The sequence below is a fragment of the Bubalus bubalis genome, chromosome 20 (assembly GCF_019923935.1).
Source record: "Bubalus bubalis isolate 160015118507 breed Murrah chromosome 20, NDDB_SH_1, whole genome shotgun sequence".
Lineage (NCBI taxonomy): Eukaryota > Metazoa > Chordata > Mammalia > Artiodactyla > Bovidae > Bubalus > Bubalus bubalis.
Window position 1 is genome coordinate 47,343,186 of NC_059176.1, and position 15,341 is coordinate 47,358,526.

A 15,341-nucleotide genomic window follows, 5' to 3' on the forward strand; every position below is an offset into this window, starting at 1 on the left:
CCCAACAAGTAATAAGAATCACAGCACCAATGGAGAGCTCAGCATACCTGGGTGCTGCACCAAGGGCCGAACATATGCTATATCTCACTGCATCTCTGCAACCTTATATCTCACTGCATTTCTGCAACAAGCTGGGAGTTCACACTGGGAAACAGAGGTTCCAAGTACTTCGTTTAAGGCCACACAGTTGCTGGGACTGCGCCAACCAGTCTGTTTAGTTCTATAAACTGTGCTGCAAGCCCAGGGCCACTGGAAGGGCTGGGAAGTCTGTGGGCTACAAAAGGAGCACAAGGGAGGCGGGGTGGAGGCTGAAATCCAGCCCCAAGCCATGAGCCCCGGCCCTGGGCTGCTACCCGGAAGAACAGACACATTTTTGCAGTTTCTCCAGAAACACTGTGTGTGTTGGCAGGACTCCTACACTACTTGAGGCCTCTGGGTGATGGTACGATTTCAAACCAAAACCACAGCAGCAATAGAACTAGATCTGGAAACCTCACAAGATACTTCCTACCTGCCTGCCCAGGTCACAACTCTCCACTCAAGAAGTGATCTGCTGCTGCTGCTAAGTCGCTTCAGTCGTGTCCGACTCTGTGCAACTCCATAAATGGCAGCCCACCAGGCTTCCCCGTCCCTGGGATTCTCCAGGCAAGAACACTGGAGTGGGTTGCCATTTCCTTCTCCAATGCATGAAAGTGAAAAGTGAAAGTGAAGTCACTCAGTCGTGTCCGACTCTAGTGACCCCATGGACTGCAGCCTACCAGGCTCCTCCGTCCATGGGATTTTCCAGGCAAGAGTACTGGAGTGGGGTGCCACTGCCTTCTCCTATCCTACAGTAAATCCATGTAACAAAACCTGCGGAGTGATGGAGGACATCCGTGTCTATTTCTAACTGTGAGAAGCTGATATCTACTAATTATGGGACAAAGGCTCAGTCTCCTTACTTTGTAGGGACCTCATCTCTCAGAAGGTGTAAGAATGAGGGTCGCTGCTCCTCTAGACCCGAGACTGAGGACGGATCTCTGCAGTGTGAAGGAAGGGTGAGCACAGACATCCCATGGCACCGTCTCTCCTCCAGAGCTGGGTGGCCACAGGCCAGCCTCATTGGGAGCCACAGATGGATGCTGCCAGAATTTCTGAGAGATGATGATCCAGGAGGCCCCAAGAGAGTCTCAAGAGAGAGAGAGGCACTCTGTACAGTCACTCTCACAAGGCATTAGGAAGGAAGGCAAGAGGCACCAAGAGACACCAAAGAACAATGAGGTTTTTGTTGTTTTTTATTAAGAAATGAATGAAATCAAAGAACAAGAAATGATAGAAGCCTACTCCATGAAGAAGACAGTGAAGCCACTGAGGAAGAAGGAAGAAAACGACAGGAAAAAGAAGGAAAATTCATTTTGCTAATTTTCTACAGTGTTGAGAGGTGGAGTTTCATGAAAGAAAAGAGAAAACAGTCAACAGGAGGGCTGTGCCACCACCCAGGATAAAGCAGCTGCAACACTTGGGTCCTCTATGTGAACCACGGGCTGCAGCCTCTTACAAAGGATGCTCATGACATTTGCTGTGAAGGATCAAGGAGATAAAAAAATAAAGTCTCAAGGGGGAAGAAAAAGTACTTATGAATAGCATAAAAATATGTACCAGGTCACAAAGAAAACCTTAAAACATATTCCTAAAAGCAAAACTTGTACAGTTTTTATTTCCAACCATAAATCAATCAAACCAAAAATAAAAACATAAGAAATAGCCCCTCCCTGGAAATTTTAAAAATATTAACTCATGTAATTGCTGGATCAGAGAGGGGAATGCAAACTCTACCTATAGATTACTTGGAAAATAATAAAAACAAGAATATAATGTAACGAGGCCTACAGGATACTAGAAAATTTTACTCAGAGGTAAAACTTAGTCTTAGATCTTTCTGTCACAAAACAAGAATTAAGTAAATATACTATGCTTCCAATTCATTAAATTTGAGAAAATCAACAGTTTAAACTTTAGGAAGTGGGGGAGAGAACAATAAGTTATAGGCAATAATTAGTAAAACTTTAAAATGCTAATGACTAGCTTGATTTTTAAAAATACATATGTATTTGTATATAGTGTTGGTCACAAGCTGAAGGATAAGATAAAAATATGGGCAGCTAAGGGCAAAAGTCCTACTCCTCCTGGGAAAACAATTCTGAGGATATGGTCTTCACCAAAAGTGGATGAAGCAACTTTTACGAAGGACAATGTAACTTTATGATCTCAACTTATAAAAATAACTCACCATTGCATTAATTCTAAGAAAGAAAAGAAGCTCCAGATTATCTTTAAAGATCTTAGATTCCACCTCAATATAATTTTAGCAGTGTCATTTCAAACATTAATGTCTCAGCAATTCTATTTTGTCATGAACACTGACTGTATTTACTTAACTTGACTGCATTCTAACCTTACATCCTGTCTACGGGGTATGTCCGGCTCTCAGGACCTCTGTTGAGCGGTGTCCCGGCAGGGCCAGACAGCTACTTACCATTGCCCCCCCAAAATAACCACCACCAGGAAATCTGATGACATTACTCAGCAAGCAGACGTCAGCAGCTGGTCCTCAGAGAGTAAACAACTTCCCAAGAGCTCTGGATTAGGGGATCGGAATGACTAGAATTGGTGGATCCATTCTTTCTTTGTGTATCAAAATCAGAATCAAACTGACCTAATACTTCAGACCACGGCCCTCTTAATAATTTTTTATTTTTCACATTAATTTTAGAAGGGAATAGTCATTTTCAATTTTAATAACACAGCTATCAGCTTCGAAAGCAACTGATACTTTTAGGTAATATAAAAACAACAGTATATTTGTGGGCTTATATTAGTAATTATACAAGGGGCTGAGTTAGTCTTTCGGGTTTTTTAATATTTATATGTTTGTTAAGATTTATTGTTAAATGGGGATATTAGATTAGGATGATGTTTGTACTTTAATAGTTCAAAGTAATTTTTTGTTAATATGGCTCATGGAAGTCTAAAATAAATTATTATTAGACGCCTTGATGAACCACCTTTCAGTGGTTCTTTTGTTTGCCTAACTGACCTAACATCATGACACTGCAGGGCTAAGTTACCATGTTATGAATCTTGATCACAGTGGGAGAGGACAGGAAAGAGATATATAATTCCATCCTGTCTACATATTCTACTCCGCTGACCCTCCCTGTCCTGTCCCTTGCCTGCTTTTTTTTCCCCTGTAGCTTTAGTCCCCATTTCCCACACTACATATTTTGTTATCTTCTTATTAAAAGAGTGTCTCAAGATTTATCTGCCTTATTCATTGCTAAATTTCCAATACCCATAACAGTCCTTGGCACATGGTAGGCAGTCAAAAAGTATTTCTGAATCAATGTTTACTCAACAGCTAATCTTTTTTAACCAATCATTTATCTAAAAATCATACTCATACAAGCTTATACATAACACAGGTACATAACACAGCACTTCCAGGTTTCAGAGTATTTTCACTCATTAAAGGAACACAAAGAAAGGGAGGAATCTTCGGAAAAGCCTGAACACCAGGAACCACAAAAGAATAATGTGATCTATCTTTTTCCTACATCCCCTTATTAGAAACCAAGTTATGCTGGGATCAATTTATATTAATTGTTTACAAACCCAGGAACTACAGTGAAGATGTAAATCAGATTTTGTCTTCAGCCTAACTGTCCGTGCCCTCCAGGCTTGCGGGTGCAGCCAGTGGCTGGCTGTCTGCCTCTGCCTCTCCCAGCAGAGTGGCAACTTCATCAAAGGGGCACAGCCTGGGAAAGAGTCAGGTGTGTTCTTGGGTGGGAAGAGTCAAAGTTAGTTCTGACTTTTGTGGACCACAAGGCATGCACAGAGCCAGGTACTAGGAGTGCAAAGACCAAATGCCCACCCTGTCCTTGAGTGGTAGCAGGGGAATACGTAAATGATGACAATGTGGTACAGGTTTAAAAGAGAAAGAAGGTGTCTCAAAGTGAAATTGAAGTCGCTCAGTCATGCCCAACTCTTTGCAACCCCATGGACTGTAGCCCACCAGGCTTCTCTGTCCATGGGATTCTCCAGGAAAGAATACTGGAGTGGGTTACCATTTCCTCCTCCAGGGGGGGTCTTCCCAACCCAGGGATCAAACCCAGTCTCCCTCATTGGAGGCAGACGCTTTAACCTGAGCCACCAGGGAATGTCCCTACCCTATGAGTAAGATAAGCTCATCAACTCCATTTTATTGATGACCAACTAAAGCGTCCCTCGAGGAGGAAATGGCAACCCACTCCAGTATTCTTGCCTGGAAAATCCCATGGACAGAGGAGCCTGGTGGGCTACAGTCCATGGGGTAGCAAAGAGTCAGACATGACTGAGCTACCACCACCACCACCAAACTGAAGCTTAGAGCAGTATGGTTAAAGCGCTGGTAATAGGCAATGGTGACAACTGGGTCCAATTCTTGGGAGCTTAATTCTCATGGTCTTTTCATGATCTACTGGGAAAGACACCTGACCGTAACCTGTATCTAACTGAAACAAGACAAGAACCTGGAAAGCAGCATCCGTCCACTCCACAAACCTTTGTCAGGCACCCACAAGGTATCAAATGGTTTCCCAAGCACTGGGCATTCAATAGAGACCAAATAACATCGCTACACAGCAGGGAGGGATCTGATGGAGAGTAAGTGGTCTGCTGTTTGGAATCAGTCAAAGAAGTCTCTCTGAGGTGGCACAGGGTGGCACTGTGGAAGGTGAGATTTGGACGAGGAGGAGTCAGCCATGCCAGGAATGAACGAGGGGGCACCAGGCAGAGCACAGGACTGGGGGTGGGACCAGGGAGACATGTGAGGAAAGGAAGGGGAGAGAGGGAAATGAGCTTAAGGCCAGGCAGGAGCTGTAAGATGCAGAGCTTTCTAAGCCGGGACAAGAAACTGGGGTTTTATTCTAAATTTCATGAAAAGCCACCAGGGAGTTTTACACAAGGGAATGATATGATCTAATTTTTGTTTTCTAAAAAGATCCCTTCAGCTACCTGTGGAGAAGAGTCAGTGAGAGGGTAAGAGGGGAGGCAGAGAGACATGAATAAAGCTCTTGGAGTAGTAGTCCAGGTAGGTAAGAGAAGATGCTTGCTTGGCCTGGTAGTTGCCATGGAGATGGGTAGGTGAATCTGGAATGTTTTGGAGATGGACTGATCAGGACTTGTTGATGAACAGAATACAACCAAATCCACTGATTCCCAGATCACAGCTGTCATATCTGACTAGAAGTTTTCTATCTGCATTGTGTAGACATCTGGGGTTCTGAAGCAGGGCATCCTGATAGAAGCGGTGTGGATCTGCTTGGTCTTTTCCAGATCCACCCACAAGATGGCACCAAGAGCTACCCTGAGGCAAAGCTCCCTCCTAGCTTCTTCCCCTGGTCCTTGTCTCAGGGCAATCTAAACACTCCATGTGTGCGTACTAAGTTGCTTCAGTCATGTCCGACTCTTTGCGACCCCCCTGGACTGTAGCCCACCAGGCTCCTCTGTCCATGGGATTCTCCAGGCAAGAACACCAGAGTGGGTTGCCATTTCCTCCCCCAAGGGATCTTTCCCACCCAGGGATCAAACTCGAATCTCTTCTGTCTCCTTCACTGGCAGGTGGGTTGTTTACCGCCACCTGGGAAACCCAATATCCACTTTCAATGTCCTAGTCTCTTCTCTCCGCTTACCTACTCTTAATTTGCCCTCCAGTCAATTTACACAGCACATATTTACAAGAAGCCTTTTATGTGTTACCTCAATTGGATTCCAAAATCAAGTTACAGGCTACAGTGAAACTGTTCAGGCTCTTTTTTCCCCAAACCCCATAGTGTTGGGCAAAAAATGGTGTGTGGATTAAATGAGCTATTTAAAGAGCTTAACACAGTTCCTGACAGTGAGTAATGTGCAGTGAATTCTAAATATCTACAGAAAAGGCTTTCCAAGAAGTTTTGCTATGAAAGTATACTTTTACTAACACACACACACACAAAGGCATTTTTAAAACTATATTTTTCCAAACAGCTATTTCTTGCAGAGCACTCAAGTAATTGCTAGTAAGAACCATGAACATCATAATACCTTGAAATACTGTACAAAATAGGACCCACTTCTTAAATATTAATGTAGTCGGTACAGGGGACAAATCAAGGTTTTCTTGAAACCCTCGAAGAGGACTGACTGCCTCTGAAGGTGAAAACAGAAAGAACCAACCCAGAAAAAAATGAGGCTAGCCAACTGAAGGATAACCCAATCCATGTGCCTCTCTTTAACTGTGTCACTGAAATTTAAGAATCCCTCAAATCCAACAGCAGAAATCTGAGATGTAACATCACGGAGGCCAGACGAGAGTCTACTTCTCACCCATGCATACCTGCTTAGTCGCTCAGTTGTGTCGGACTCTTTGCAACCCTCTAGACTGTAGCTTGTCAGGCTCCTCTGTCCATGGGATTTTTCAGGCAAGAATACAGGAGTGGGTTGCCATTTCCTTCTCCAGGGAATCTTCCTAACTCTCCCGTGTCTCCTTCACTGCAGGCAGATTCTTTACCTGCTGAGTCATCGGGGAAGCCCACTTCTCCCCCATATCCTCCTAAAAGAGGAGAATGACCACTTGTATGAACTGGTCAGAACGAGAAGAAGGTTATACAGGCTGCCGGGGAGTGCAAAGAGAGACGCTGAGAACTCAGTGTTATTGACTCAGCTCCCTCCCAGAGAAAACCTGAATCCAGAAGGCATGGATGACGTGCATTCAAGAGGATATTCCTGACCAAAGATTAGTAAGTTAGCATCTTGCCTCTGTCTGGGACAAGTCTATTTCCGGCATATTTTCATGAACAGGTCATGTTTATTGCGCACCCAGCACACTCAGACAGCAGTCCACCTTGTTCAGAAGGCCCTCAGCTGCCTGCCTGCTAGCTGACCACACCAGCCATCCCGAAGCAAACACCAGCCCAGGTTTTACCAGGTTAGCTTCATAAACCTCAATGCTCTCTGAAGTGGGTTACACTGAGAATGAAAACCCACACAACAAAATGAATTCTCCACTATCACCCAAGCTTCCCTTCACCAGTATTCCTGAGGTGGGAGAGAGAGGGGTTTGAACTCTGACCTCTCTCCCCTCAAAAAACGGTAACTTTAGGCAAGTTTCTTCGTTTTGCTAAGTCTCGCCTGGGAAAAGCAGTGGCTGTGAAGCAGAAATGAGTAGCAGATTCGCAGCTCTCTGCATGCTGCCGGCATAGAGCCATTATCACTAGTGAAAGGGGCTGCGTGCACATTCGCAGTGCCCCTCACCTGCTTCCAGAGCAAGGACGAAATCCTTACTAGGTGTGGAAGCTAAACATGCAGGTATCGGCAGAAGAGTGGGCTTCCAAACTGAAAGCTATTTGAAAAAGACACCGAGTTAACACTGCTCATCCTCACCTCCTTCCTGTGTTAAATCATCAGACGCCCTGAACGCAGCAGTTCTCAACCCGAGGGTCTACTGTTGAAACCATCTCCCAGTCCTCTTTTACGAGGGCTATCCAGAGAGTCTCAGTAATGGGCCGACATGGTTTTGTTTAACAAATAATACTGGTTTCTTTAAAACTTTCTTTTGGAACATTTTTCACTAATTATGTCTAATTCCAAATTTCAAATAACCAGCTCACAAAAACCCAGGAAGAAGTCATTTTCGGTTTGGAAAACTGAACTCTACTCTGAGTTTCAGAAGAGAAACCACTGGGACAAGAGGGAGGTATATATTAAATAGTGAAGACAGTAACACTATCAATGAGTTGAGGAACCCGTGGGGCAGATGAAAGCCTTGGATCCAGGATGGGGGTTCAGCATGGGGGTTGAGGGGAGAATGGCTAGAGCCTTGGCCCTAAGTCATGGAAAATCCCTGCAGTGCTCACAGCGGCAAACAGCCCAGGCGAGAGGCTCCCTGGGGAGGCTGTCTTCTCCCAGGGCTGCTTCTTCCTAATGGTTTTAAGCTAAAATCTTGACCAGAAGTTGTCTTATTTTTATTTTAAAAATGCATATTTATAGCCTCCAAACTACATATATATATATATATTTAATAATTTTATTTTTGGCTGTGTGGGTCTTCATTGCTGCACGGGCTTTTCTCTAGTTGAGTGGGGGCTACTCTCTAGTTGTGGTCCGCAGGCTTCGCATTGCTGTGGTTTCTCTTGCAGAGCACAGTCTCTAGGCACGCGGGCTTCGGCAGCTGCAGCTCCTGGGCTCTAGGGCACAGGCTCAACAGTTCTTTGCCTTTTCTAGACTACCAAGCAGTTGGAATCACACAAGTATGTACCTTTTCCAGACTGGCTTCTTTGACTTAGTAATATGTATTTAAGGTTCTTCCGTGACTTTTTTGTGGCTTGATAACTCATTTCTTTTCAGTACTAACTAATATTCCACTGTCTGTACCACAGTTTACCCTTTCACCTACTGAAGGACACCTCAGTTGCTTCTAAGTTTTGACAATTATGAATAAAGCTGCTAAAAACATCCTTGTGCAGGTGTCTGCGTAGTGTACATTTTCAACTCCTTTGGGTAAATACAAGGAGAGCAAATGCTAGATCTATGACAGGAGTCTGTTTAGTTTTGTAAGAGGCTGCCAATCTGTCTTCCAAAGTGGCTGCCATTCTACATTCCCTCCAGCACTGTTTACATTTCCCACCCCTCCCCGGCCCGTTGCACCACATCCTTGTCAGCATTTGGTGTTGTCAGTGTTCCAGATTTTGGCCATTTAAATAGGTGTGGAGCAGTATCTTACTCTTGTTATAATCTACATTTCCCCTGACACATGATGGGGTGCATCTTTTCATATGCTTATCTGCTATCTGTATATCTTTGGTGAGGTGTCTGTTAAGGCCTTTGGCTCATTTTTTAACCAGATTTTTATTTTCTTTTCTTTCTTAATTGGAGTATAGTTGTTTCACAATGTTGTGTTAGGTCTTGCTGTAGAGCAAAGTGAACCAGTTGTACATATACTTATCTCCCCTCTTCCTTGGATTTCCTTCCCATTTAGGTGACCACAGAGCACTGAGTAGAGTTCCTTGTGCTATGCAGTAGGTTCCCATTAGCTATCTATTTTATACATAGTAGTGTGTACATGTCAATCCCAGATTGTTCACTTTTAATTATCGAGTTTTTAAGACTTGTTTATATATTTTGGACATCAGACACTCTCTGACATAAATTGCAGCAATATCTTTTTTCAATCCATCTCCTAGAGTAATGGAAATAAAAACAAACGGGACCTAATTAAACTCAAAAACTTTCACACAGTAAAGGAAACCATGAACAAAATAAAAAGACAATCCACAGAATGGGAGAAAATATTGGAAAACAGTACAACCGACATGGGATTAGTCTCCAAAATTTACAAACAGGTCATGGGCCTTAATATTTAAAAAAAAAAAAAATTAAAAAAATGGGCAGAAGACCTGAATAGACATATCCAAAGAAGACAGATGGGCAAGAGGCACATGAAAATATACTCAATATCACTAATTATTAGAGAAATGCAAATCAAAACTACAATGAGATAGCAGCTCACACCAGTCAGAATGGCCATCATCAAAAAATCTACAAACAATAAATGCTGGAGAAGGTGTGGAGAAAAGGGAACCCTCCTAGAATGTTAGTGGGAATGTAAATTGGTACACTCTCCATGCAGAATAGTATGGAGGTATCTTTAAAAACTAAAAATAGAGCTACCATACTGATCCAACAACCCCACTCTTGGGCGTATACCCAGAGAAAAACATGTGAAAGGACACACGCACCTAATGTTCACTGCAGCACTGTCTACAAGCCAAGACACAGGGCAACCTACACGCCCACTGACAGCTGAACCGACAAAGATGTGATACATCTACAACAGAGTTCTACTCAGCCACTGAAAAAAGAATGGAAATAATGCCATTTGCAGCAACACAGATGGAACACAGATGGACCAGAGAATTATCATACTAAGTCAGCCAGACAGAGAAAGACAAATATTATATGATATTGCTTACATGTAGAATCTAAAAAAATAAAAAAATTAAAACAAACTTATTTATAAAACAGACTGACAGATTTACAGAAAAAACTTACGGTTACCAGGGAGGAAAGGGAAAGAGGAGGGACAGACTGGGAGTTTGGGACTGAAATGTACATACTGCTATATTTAGAAGAGATAAAAGAACTATGGTACAGCACAGAGAACTTTGGTCAATATTCTGTCATAACCTAAATGGGAAAAGAATTTGGAAAAGAATAGATACATGTTTATGTATATGTATAAATTAATAACTTTGCTGTACACCTGAAAAAAAATTCTTAATTAACTATAATATAAAATACAAATTTTAAAAATGTTTGGTAGAATTCACCAATAAAACAATATGGGCCTGGGGTTTTCTGTTTTGGAAGGTTACTGACTACTGACCCAATTTCTTCAGTAGATAGGTCTATTCAGATCTATTTCTTTTCACGTGAGTTTTGGCAGATACTGTCTTCTCAAAGAATTGGTCCATTTCATCCAGGTAATCAAAGTGTGAGCACAGAGCTGTGAAAGTATTCTTTTACTATCCTTTCAATTTCCATGAGATCTGTAGTGAAGTCTCCTCTTTCATTTCTGAAATTAGTAATTTGTATCTTCTCTTTTGTATCTTGTATCTTTTCTATCTTGTATCTTTTGTAGTTAGTCTTCCACAGAGGCTAATACATTTTACTGATCTTTTCAAAGAACCAGCTTTTGGTGTCAAGGCTTTTCTCTACTGATGTCTTGTTTTCAGTTTCACTGATTTCAGTTCTTGTTGTTCGGGTGCTCAGTTGTGTCTGACTCTTTGCAACCTCATGAACTGCTGCACACCAAGCTTCCCTGTCTGTCACTATCTCCCGAAGTTTGCTCAAATTCATGTCCATTGAGTCAGTGATGCCATCCAACCATCTCGTCCTCTGTTGTCCTCTTCTTCTCTTGCCCTCAGTCTTTCCCAGCATCAGGGCTTTTTCCAACGAGTCAGCTCGTCGCATCAGGTATTGTATTGACCACGTAAGGTGTTGCATCAAAGTACTGGAGCTTCAGCTTCAACATCAATCTTTCCAATGAATATTCAGGACTGAATTCCTTTAGGATTAACTGGTTTGATCTCCTTGCTGTCCAAGGGGCTTTCAAGAGTCTTCTCCAGCATCACAATTTGAAGGCATCAATTCTTCAGCACTCAGCTTTCTTTATGGTCCAGCTCTCACATCTGTACATGACTACTGGAAAAACCAAAGCTTTGACCATAGGGACCTTTGTCAGCAAAGTGATAGCTCTGCTTTGTAATATGCTGTCCAAGTTTGGCATACATTTTCTTCCAAGGAGCAAGTGGCTTTTAGTTCCGTGGCTGCAGTCACCATTCGCAGTGATTTTGGAGCCCCAGAAAATAAAATGTGTCACTATCTCCCCATTCATTTGCCATGAAGTGATGGGACCGGATGCCATGATCTTAGTTTTCTGAATGTTGAGTTTTAAGGCAGCTTTTTCATTCTCCTCTTTCACCCTCATCAAGAGGCTCTCTAGTTCCTCTTTGCTTTCTGCCATTAGAGTGGTGTCATCTGCATATCTGAGGTTGTTGATATTTCTCCCAGCAATCTTGATTCCAGCTTGTTGAGTCTTCCAGCCTGGCATTTAGCATGATGTACTGTGCATATAAGTTAAATAAGCAGGGTGACAATATACAGCCTTGATGTACTCCTTTCCCAATTTGGAACCAGTCCATTGTTTTATGTCCGGTTCTAACTGTTGCTCTTGACCTGCATACAGGTTTCTCGGGAGGTAGGTAAGGTAGTCTGGTATTCCCATCTCTTTCAGAATTTTCCACAGTTTGTTGTGACCCACATAGTCAAAGGCTTCAGCATGGTGAATGAAGCAAAAATAGATATATTTTTGGAATTCCCTTGCTTTTTCTACGATTCAATGTATGTTGGCAATTTGATCTCTGGTTCCTTTGCCTTTCTAAACCCAGTTTGTACATCTGGAAGTTCTCAGTTCACGTACTGTTGAAGCCTAGATTAAAGGATTTTGATCATTACCTTGCTAGCATGTGAAATGTGTGCAATTGTTGGTAGTTTGAACATTCTCTGGCATTGCCTTTCTTTGAGACTGGAATGAAAACTGGGCTCTTCCAGTCCTGTGACCACAACTGAGTTCTCCAATTCGCTAGCATATTGAATGCATCACTTTAACAGCATCATCTTTTAGGATTTTAAATAGCTCAGCTGGAATTCCATCACCTCCACTAGCCTTGTTCATAGTAACGCTTCCTAAGACCCACTTGACTTCACACTCCAGGATGTCTAGCTCTAGGTGAGTGACACCATCGTGGTTATCCGGGCCATTAAGACCTTTTTTCTATAGTTCTTCTGTGCATTCTTGCCACCTCTTCTTAATATCTTCTGTTTCTGATAGGTCCTTGCCATTTCTGTCCCTTATTGTGCCCATCTTTGTGTAAAATGTCCCCTGGATATCACCAATTTTCTTGAAGAGATCTCTAGCCTTTCCCACTTTATTGTTTTCCTCTATTTGACTGCACTGTTCACTTAAGAAGGCTTTCTCATGTCTCCCTGCTATTCTCTGGAACTCTGAATTCAGTTAGGTGTATCTTTCCCCTTCTCTTTTGCCTTTAGCTTCTCCTCTTTCCTCAGCTATTTGTAGGGCCTCCTCAGACAACCACTTTGCCTTCTTGTATTTCTTTTTCTCAGGGATGGTTTTGGTCACCACCTCCTGTACAATGTTACAAACCTCCACTTATACTTTTTCAGGCACTCTGTCTACCATATCTAATCACTTGAATCTATTTGTCACCTCCACTATGTAATCATTAGGTCACACCTGAATGGTCTAGTGGTTTTCCCTACTTTCTTCAATTTAAGCCTGCATTTTGCAATAAGGAGCTGATGATCTGAGCCACAGTCAGCTCCAGGTCTTGTTTTTGCTGACTGTAAAGAGCTTCTCCATCTTCAGCTGCAAAGAATATACTAATTCTTATTGTTTTTCTTTGGCTTACTTTGGATTTAATTTGCTCTTCTTTTCCTCTAAGTTTAGATAACTGATTTTAGATCTTTCTTCTTTTCCAACATGTGCGTTCAATGCCACAAAATTTTCTCCATGCACTGCTTTTGCTACAGCCCACAGATTTTGATAAACTACATTATCATTCTCATTCAGCTCAAAATATTTGAAAATTTATCTTGAAATTTCTTGTTTGACCCATGTATTACTTAGAAGTATATTATTTAATCTCCGATTATTTGGGGATTTTCCAGCTACCTTTATGTTATTCATTTCTAGTTTAATTCCACCATGGTTGGAGGCCAGACATGGTTTGATTTCTAGTCTTTGAAATCTGTTAAGATGTTGTGGCCCAGAATGTGGTTCTAATAAGTGTTCCACAAGAGCTTAAGAAAAATGTGTATTCTGATACTGCTGGATGAAGTAGTCAATAGATGTCAATTTTATCCAATTGACTGATGGTCCTATTGAGTTCAGGGCTTCTCAAGTGGCACAGTGGTAAAAGAATCTGCCAGTTAATGAAGGAGACACAGGTTCAATCCCTGGGTCAGGAAGATCCCCTGGAGAAGGAAATGGCAACCCACTCCAGAATTCTTGCCTGGAAAAATCCCATGGACAGAGGAGGCTGGCAGGCTACATGTAGTTCATGGAGTCACAAAGAGCTGGACATGACTGAGCACACACTATTGAGTTCAACTATGTCCTTACATAGATTTTTGCCTGCTAGATTTGTCCATTTCTAAAAGATTGGTGCTGAAGTTCCCTACTATGTTAATCCACTATCTCTCCTTGCAGTTCCACTGGTTTTTGTCTGATGCAGTCTGATGCTCTGTTGCTGGGAGCATATATATTAAGAACTGTTATGTCTTCTAGGAGAGTTGATCTCTCCATCATATGTAGTGCCTCTGTTCAGCTTTACTCATTAAAAGCTTCCCTGATGGCTCAGATGGTAAAGAATCTGCCTGCAATGCAGGAGACCCAGGTTTGATCCCTGGTCAGGAAGATCCCCTAAAGAAGGGAATGGCAACCCACTCCAGTGTTCTTGCCTGGAGAATTCCAGGGACAGAGGGGCCTGGGAGGCTAGGGGTTGCAGAATTGGACACGACTGAGTGATTAACACACAGCTTTAGTTGTTAGGTCAGAGTGTTGACTTCCAAACACCTTATGTACAGAACTGGAAACCAGAAGTCCAATACATTTTGAATAAAATTACGTGCAGGAAGTCTCAAATTATTATCCAAATATACTTGTTAGATGACAGTAGCCATAACTGTATAAGCATTTTGGAAAGTAGGAAGTGTCTAAGGGGATGTGCATCTCTGAAATGCTGCAGAGAGGCCAACCTAGAACCATCTTCCCTGGGCCCACTCCCTGCTTCCTCTGACAGGTGATGGGGCTGCAGGAAGCAGGCAAACGGTCCTTATTAGTGCCTTCAAAGCAACCACTGGTTAATAACCACTGTGATTTGAAGGTGTTATTTTAAGCATTTTACACTTTAATATGCTAGACTGTTATTTATGCGTGGTAGTTTAGTCAGTTTCAGTTATGCTTTAGGAAATAAGTTCAGCGTTTTGAGTTCACTTATAACGAATTGTAATCTTTCCCATTCGAAATAGTAAGAAATGACTCCTACTTGAAATTTTCACTTAGAGTATGTGATGTTCAGGAACCAACTATTAAGGTTAAGCCAAAACTGCCTATGCATACCCTACGTTCCAGAGGTGAGAATTTTGGGTCTATTCACAAAGATCTTTAGGGGACATGTGCAAAGATGTTTGTCCAGGGTTATACAGTGGCAAGGAGTTACAAGTGATATGGATATATCTAACTGGGGGACAGTAATATGATAGACCCTTTTTCGTTTTGCTGCACCAGGATCTTAGTTCCCCAGCCAGGGATTGAACCCATTCCCCCTGCAGTGGAAGCACAGAGTCCCAACCACTGGACCACCAGGAAGTTCAATGTCACAGATCTTAGAAGCATATGCTAAGTGAAAAAAGAAAACAGAATGAGATCTGGAATACAGCACTATTTATATAAATTAAAATAAGTATGTAACAAAACATATTTTCTAAGAATACATAAAAACAAAATGACACACAGTAAATACATTAGAACAGTCACCTGCGGTAGGCAGGGAGGGGGTGGAGAGCCAAATAAAGACAAGCCAAACAACAAAACGAGAGAGGAACCTTGGGAAATACTCAAGGATTTTTAAACACGAAAAGCAATAACCAAGCTTCCCTGGTGGTTCAGTGGTAAAGAATCTGCCTGCCAATGCAGGAGGCACAGG

At 42.2% G+C, this 15,341-nt stretch overlaps 1 protein-coding gene across 7 annotated transcripts in view; it reads right to left on the reverse strand.

Moving 5' to 3' along the window:
* The window catches only part of PDE8A (phosphodiesterase 8A), a 143,630-nt gene that overhangs the window by 68,664 nt on the left and 59,625 nt on the right, over nucleotides 1-15,341 (reverse strand). The gene's annotated exons all lie outside the window — the stretch shown is intronic.